The sequence below is a fragment of the Panicum virgatum genome, chromosome 5N (assembly GCF_016808335.1).
Source record: "Panicum virgatum strain AP13 chromosome 5N, P.virgatum_v5, whole genome shotgun sequence".
NCBI lineage: Eukaryota > Viridiplantae > Streptophyta > Magnoliopsida > Poales > Poaceae > Panicum > Panicum virgatum.
The window spans coordinates 49,008,648-49,015,075 of record NC_053149.1 but is presented as its reverse complement, the minus strand read 5'-3'; the positions used below and the strand labels follow the sequence as shown (position 1 = coordinate 49,015,075).

The 6,428-nt window shown below is 43.8% G+C and overlaps 1 long non-coding RNA gene across 1 annotated transcript; it reads left to right on the top strand.

Moving 5' to 3' along the window:
• Positions 1–688: 688 nt before the first annotated feature.
• LOC120676211 lies at positions 689–2,944 on the top strand. The gene is made up of 2 exons (XR_005675719.1): positions 689–2,022; positions 2,694–2,944. It is a non-coding gene; the product is annotated as an uncharacterized LOC120676211 (long non-coding RNA).
• The last annotated feature ends 3,484 nt before the right edge of the window (positions 2,945–6,428 follow it).

Genomic DNA, 6,428 nt, shown 5'->3' with positions numbered 1-6,428 from the left:
GCACAGCTCTAAAAGTGTATCAATGATTATAAAATGAATTACGCCATAAATATATACGGAAAACCGTTCGGATTACGTATACTCCAGTTAAGATTCCTCTACCCAATCGCGCTTGTGGCTTTGTTAACCCATGCCAGTGTGGTTCTGTGGCGCATGTGGCCTCTGCTCTGCTTGGGCCAGATAATCGCCGCGTCCTCGAATCCCACTTTGCCGCCGGGACGCACGAATAAATCCCAAGAAAAATCGCCAGATATCTTCTTCCTCGTCTAGATGCCGCGGAAAGTGAGTGCCCGGCTGGGCCGCTCGCGCCCGGCTGGGCTGGTGGTCCTCACCTCCCTAGTCCCCACCGCGGCGAGCGAGCGCCGAGGGGCCGGCTCCCGGCTGGATTTCCGCATCTCCACGTCGCGCGCGCGCGCTCGGCGCCACCGGAGCGCGAGGCCGCTGCGCCCTCTGCCGCCGGGCCCCGGCGCCCACCCGTCAGCGGGCGCGGTCGGGGGGAGCGGGCGCCGCGCGGCCGCCGAGTGCTGACTGTGCCCGCCCGGAGCCCGTGCCGCGGGGGCGCCATGCACGCAGCGGCGTAGCCGGCCCACGCTCCCGGCCGGCAACCCACGCTCCCGGCCTCGCCGCGCCGCGTGCCACCACACTGCCCTCCGCCGGCCGCGCCGCTATAAATCCCGCGCCGCACGCGGCCACTCCCTCTCCGTGCAAAATCCCAGACACCAGCAGCACCACAGTTAGCCAGCACTAGCACGCCGCATCCACAGCTCCCATCAGCCACAGCACTAGCAGCTTCTCCTACCTCGAGCAAGCAGCAAGAAGAGCTTGCTGCGCGGCGTTACCTAATTTGACACTACCAGCTTGCAATTCACTTGCAGAGGCACGCACACCTAATTAACACTGCCATGGCACCAGTGTCGGCGGAGGCGGCCAGCTACCTCGTGCTAGGCGGCAGCATTGCGTGCGCCTGGGGCGCCGTTTACGCCGCGCCTTGCGATGATGGGTCGCGCAGCGCGCGAGGAATGGCGGAGCCGGACAGCGACGACGACGACGACGACGACTATGACTGCGCTCCGGCTGCCTGAACCAACCGTTCTAATGAAATTAAACTGGTTTGTGACATGACATATTGCGCGAAGTGGCCAAGAACTTGCATTGTAGGCTTGTAGCTGTACTACTACTGCTGCTGCTGCCCGAATAGAGCGCCATCGCCGCAGCACGGCAGCATGCTAATAATCCGATCGGTTTAGGTGTTTACGGCTTCTTACATATGTAATTCTCGTTTAGCTTACGATCGAGGCAGTTAAGCGTGGTTTTAATTTTGTCCCAGGACTAATAAGCTAGAGTTCATGCAGGCTATAGCTTGTGTAATCAATAAAAGATCGAGTTAGATTAGATCTGTACTTCTGATCTGATGATGAAATAAACTGGAATTTCCCTGAATGTGTGTACTTCGGGCACCTACCATTTACTGCTTAACGACCTGCTACACTTTTGTTTGCTGATCAGTAGTGATCATGCTCGTGCTATTCGAAGTGGATTGCATGTTGCCTATCTCATGGCTTGTTTAGTTTGGTCATTGCATGCATGCATGTATGGACGACTGTTAAGTGTATTGTCTACACAACTCCAAGCGAGAGAGCTGATACAGGGGTGTTAATTGACGATCCTTAGTTGCACCTCCAACTCTCTTTAGTTTAAAGTTTTGTACTAATTTTTCAAATTGAGATATCATTTTGAAGAAGTAATAACTAAATAAAGTTGGAGGTGCACCTAATTAAGAGTCATCAATTAACACCACTAGGCTGAGAAGCGTCCTAATTCGGCCTCTCGGGCAAACCAATTTCTCTACGATTTGAACAATGGTGCGCACAACTGTATCTTGAGAATTAAAGTTTTTTGTTTTCCTCATATTATTACGATCGACATACTATGTCTAGACTTTGTCGATTTGCAGAATACTAATAACGGACATCTTTGTATCTTACGCATGGAATTGAAGGATCAGGGGTTACAGTTGCTCAGGTAATATAATGTATCGGAATTTAGGAGTATTTTCTCGTAAAACGTGAACATTTGATGGTTTCTGTCTTAATATCTTTTTTTTTGCGTAACCTGTCTTAATTAATATGTCTTTGATTTGCATTTTTTCTGGGCATTCCACATCCCACACCCCTGTCCCACACACTTCAAATGCTCCACATGAGAAACAATTAAGAAAATCAGACTGTAGCTTGAATTTTACAACTCTGTTCCATTTTTGTTACAACTTTACCAAATGCTACCTTCGTTTTCTTTTTTATTGGGCGTATTAATTAGGATTTGGAGACATCTTTAAACATATTGACCATCAGTTTCTCTTATAATATATTACCCAACGCTAAAAATTAATTTCACATTACAAGACATTTGAAATATGAATCTATTGGTACAACTTCTGTACACAAGCATGCATAAACATTAACTAATTATTAGCTGCAATTTATAAAGATTGACCTTGTTAAATTATAGTATGACCAATAAATATCGGTGGGAGTAAATGAATGTATGTTGCACAGTCTGTACTAAAACAAGGTAAATAACTATGACCTATTTTCTAATTTGGTTTTATTGGGAAACCCTAAGGGGTCGTGTTGACGCTAAAATTTTGCAAATCTAATTTGGTAGGTAAATTGACCTAATGGGAAATTTTTCAGAAAGGCCAATGACTCGTTCAGCCTAGGGGAAGGAGAAAAGTCTTGTCAAACGCCAACACAGTCATGGTAGGGTCAAAGACTGGTCAAAGGTGGTCCAGCGGCAGTTTGTGGTTCGGACGAGAGGATAACATCAGCATAAGATCCAGGAGTCCGATTATTTTGGGATATCTTGTAAACACTACGTGAGAAATAAAGATTTGTAACGGGCACGGATGGCCCTTCCGTAACGGGCATAGCAACCGTTACTGTTATCGGGTTACTAATGACAGTATAAAGGTAACGGGCGCATGCCCGTTACCCACAGCAAAGAATCATAACGTGATCTTAACCAAGCCCGTTGCAAAAAGGTGTGACCAGTAACACAAACTTGCGTTTTCTGTGCCCACAGAGCAATATTGTAACGGGCGTCTTCAAAACACCGTTACAAAGACATATAATTCGTAACGGACGTTTAACAAAGACCGTTACCTTTCATAATATAGGTAACAGTAGTCGCATGGAGCCCATTACAATATGTTGTTACCCATGACCAAAGCGGTGTCTTACATGGACCCACTTGTCAGATGTGGTAACGGTCCACATCTAAAACCTGTTACCATAATGTGGTATAGGTAACGTCCATTTCCTAAAGCCCGTTACAAATATGTGTTACCCATGATCAAAGCGTCTTTTTCTTGTCCCACTGGTCAGATTTGGTAACGGTGCTCAACATAGACCCGTTACCGAAATAACATATAGGTAACCGTTGTTGTTTCATACCCGTTACAAATGGATGTTACCATTGAGCATGCGTCTTTTTCTGGTCCCACTTGTCAGTTTCCGTAATGGTTTATTTTTAACACCTGTTACCATAATATTATATAGGCAACACTTCGTTTTAGTGCCCGTTACAAACTTGTGTTACCCATGACCGAAGCGTCGTTTATGGACCCACTGGTCAGTTGTTGTAACCGTTGTTACATAAAGCCTGTTACCTATTATGGTATAGGTAACACACATTATTTGATGCCCATTTTAAGCTCGGTGGCGTTTGTAACTTGCTTTAGTTAATGTCCGTTACACATATGTGTGCCACCCCACTAGCATTTGTCTCTTTTCTGGTTGCATCCTGAAACCAGCCAGGATTTGGCAGCCACCAGCAAACATCACAGATCACACATCAAGCACATATATATACACATCAAGCACATATATAGATACACATATATATACACATCAAGCATATATATAGATACACATGTACACATCAAGATACACATGTACACTGCAGGTTACAAGTTACAAGTATCAAGTTTGAAGGACACAGTTTCTGAGCATCTAGAATGAACTCACGCGGCATCTGCTGGACCATCATAGAAGTTGTCCTTTGGGTCGACGATCTCCTTAAGAATGAATTCGCACAACATCCCCTGGACCATCCTTAGTGCTGCTTGATCTGCGTGTTTGCTAGGTTTGTAATCCTGCATAATACAATTTTTGAGAATACAATTAAATATCAGTTTTTGAAATGAAATGCAGAATATGATATGAGCAGAGACAAGGCTGATTAGTATATATACTTATAGAAACCTTTTTCACCATGCACATGTCACAGAGTAGCTCGTACATGTTCAATGCAACATAGAATCCACACGCTGTGCTCCCCGACGGCTGCTGAGCGCACTGCATGAAGAAGGTACCAAAATGACAAAGTTACGGCAGTTCCAAACACATATGAAGGCACCAAAAAGGAAAACCGGGTTGTTACCGGGATATCTGTCTTGTGTGTGAGTTTAGTTTTGTTTTTTGAATTTTTTTCATCTTAGGATCTATGTACTCTGAATAGGACCTGCATGAACAGCGATATTGATTAGAAACATTAAGAGATGGAATTTTTGTGAACAAAACCTAGAATATACTTACCAGTTCACAACAGTTACTACATCCTTGAACTTTCGCAATGGAAAACCAGTAGAAGAATCCAAATACCAAACAACATTCCACTTCATCGCAATGATCACCTGTACCCAGTGGCTACCGGTGTTGAAGGCACCACTACTAGAAAACGAACCTTCAGAACCGATTGAAGAGGTGCTTAGGCACCGGTTTTGCAACCGGTACCCCCAAACCGAGACCAATGGCCTCGGTCTAGGACACTGGGTTTGCCAACCGATGCCTTAGGCCTCCATTGGTACCGGTTGGAAAGACCAACCGGTACCACAGAGGCTGCCATGCTGACGCAAGGTGGCAGCCCCTTTGGTACCGGTTGGTCTTTCCAACCGGTACCAATGAGCTTTCCCTATTTTGCCCAAATCTAGTTTTGTTTATTTTATTTATTACTATTTATTCTTTTATAATTGCTAAGTGCACTCGAGCTCTACAATACTATATGTTCAATTGTCGTACGTATGTGTTCATTTTCAGAGAATATCTGAAACTAACTAAAAGTGAAATGCGAGCATATAATTAAGCTAATTAGATGAACTAATATATTTACAAATATACAAACATCAAGGCATCACGTTTAGAAATATTTACAAATGTACAAGTTATGTTTGTAGTCCAACTACTGGGCCCCTCGGGAGGTCGATGGAAGTCCTCTATGGATGTGACCGTCGTGGTAGAACTCGCCTCTAGGATCCAGGATCTCGTTCAAAATGAATCAAGCGAGCTGCTCGCACACGGCATTGATCCGATCAGTAGAGTAACATTCATCCCCCATTTGAGACATCTATCATTTAGGAAAAAAGGAGTGATATATTAACATCATGTGCGTTAGTATAATTATGAAAATGTACTAGTGAACGGTTTGGATGTACTCTCATGTCCTCCGTAGTAGGCTTCCCGCATGGAGTCATGATGTGCAACTAGTCGCATACGTAGTACCCGCACCAATTAGTTCCTTGTTGTTGTTTCGCACACTTAAGGAGAAACAAATAAATTACTCAATTTAGAACAATTTGGGATTACTTAACTAGATAAATCTTTGTGAATCAACATACCGGATAATCCATTTTAACGTTCAGTCCGGGCCTCCATTGACCACGTCCTTTGTTTTTTTTCACAATTTTTTTCCAAACCCTACGCTCAAAGTTAAGTTTGATATTCAGGAATTGTTATTAACAGATAAAGGATTTGATTGTGCAAACTAAACTTGCCTGGTCAAGGGGTCTATGATATGTTGGATTGCAGACTTTGGATTTCTCATTGAGTCAAAGACTATAAGATTGCCGGTCTCTACGAAAAGTATGAGTAAAATCCAATGATAACTGCAGATATAGATAGGATATATACGTACATGCATTAGACGACTTAGTATTTATTTAGTAATATAACAGAGGATTGAGTCGACCAAGGCTTACCCAAAGTTGTATGGTATGAATATATAGGATTTGTAATTTTGCCTAGTCAACGAATCGTACATGTTTTGGCATGTTTCCGTGTAGTTTTCGTTGAGCATTTTCTGGTTGACTAGCAAAGAAGACATGAAGCCGATCTGATGGTGCCATCCATGTTTTCGGCTTCTTTGGGTCTCCTGTCTAAATGATACAATAGAAATTTTATTATGCACACATATAATTATGTTCTTATTAACAAAAAGTATTAATGTAGAGGTAAGTGATACTTACAAAACCCAAATGGTGATGATAGAGGCGTCGAGGGCTTGTCGATAGTAAATGTGATATAAATCTTCGAAGTACACCCAGAAGTCGTCCTCCCCGCGGAAGAAATCATGGTCACGATACTTGAGTCCAA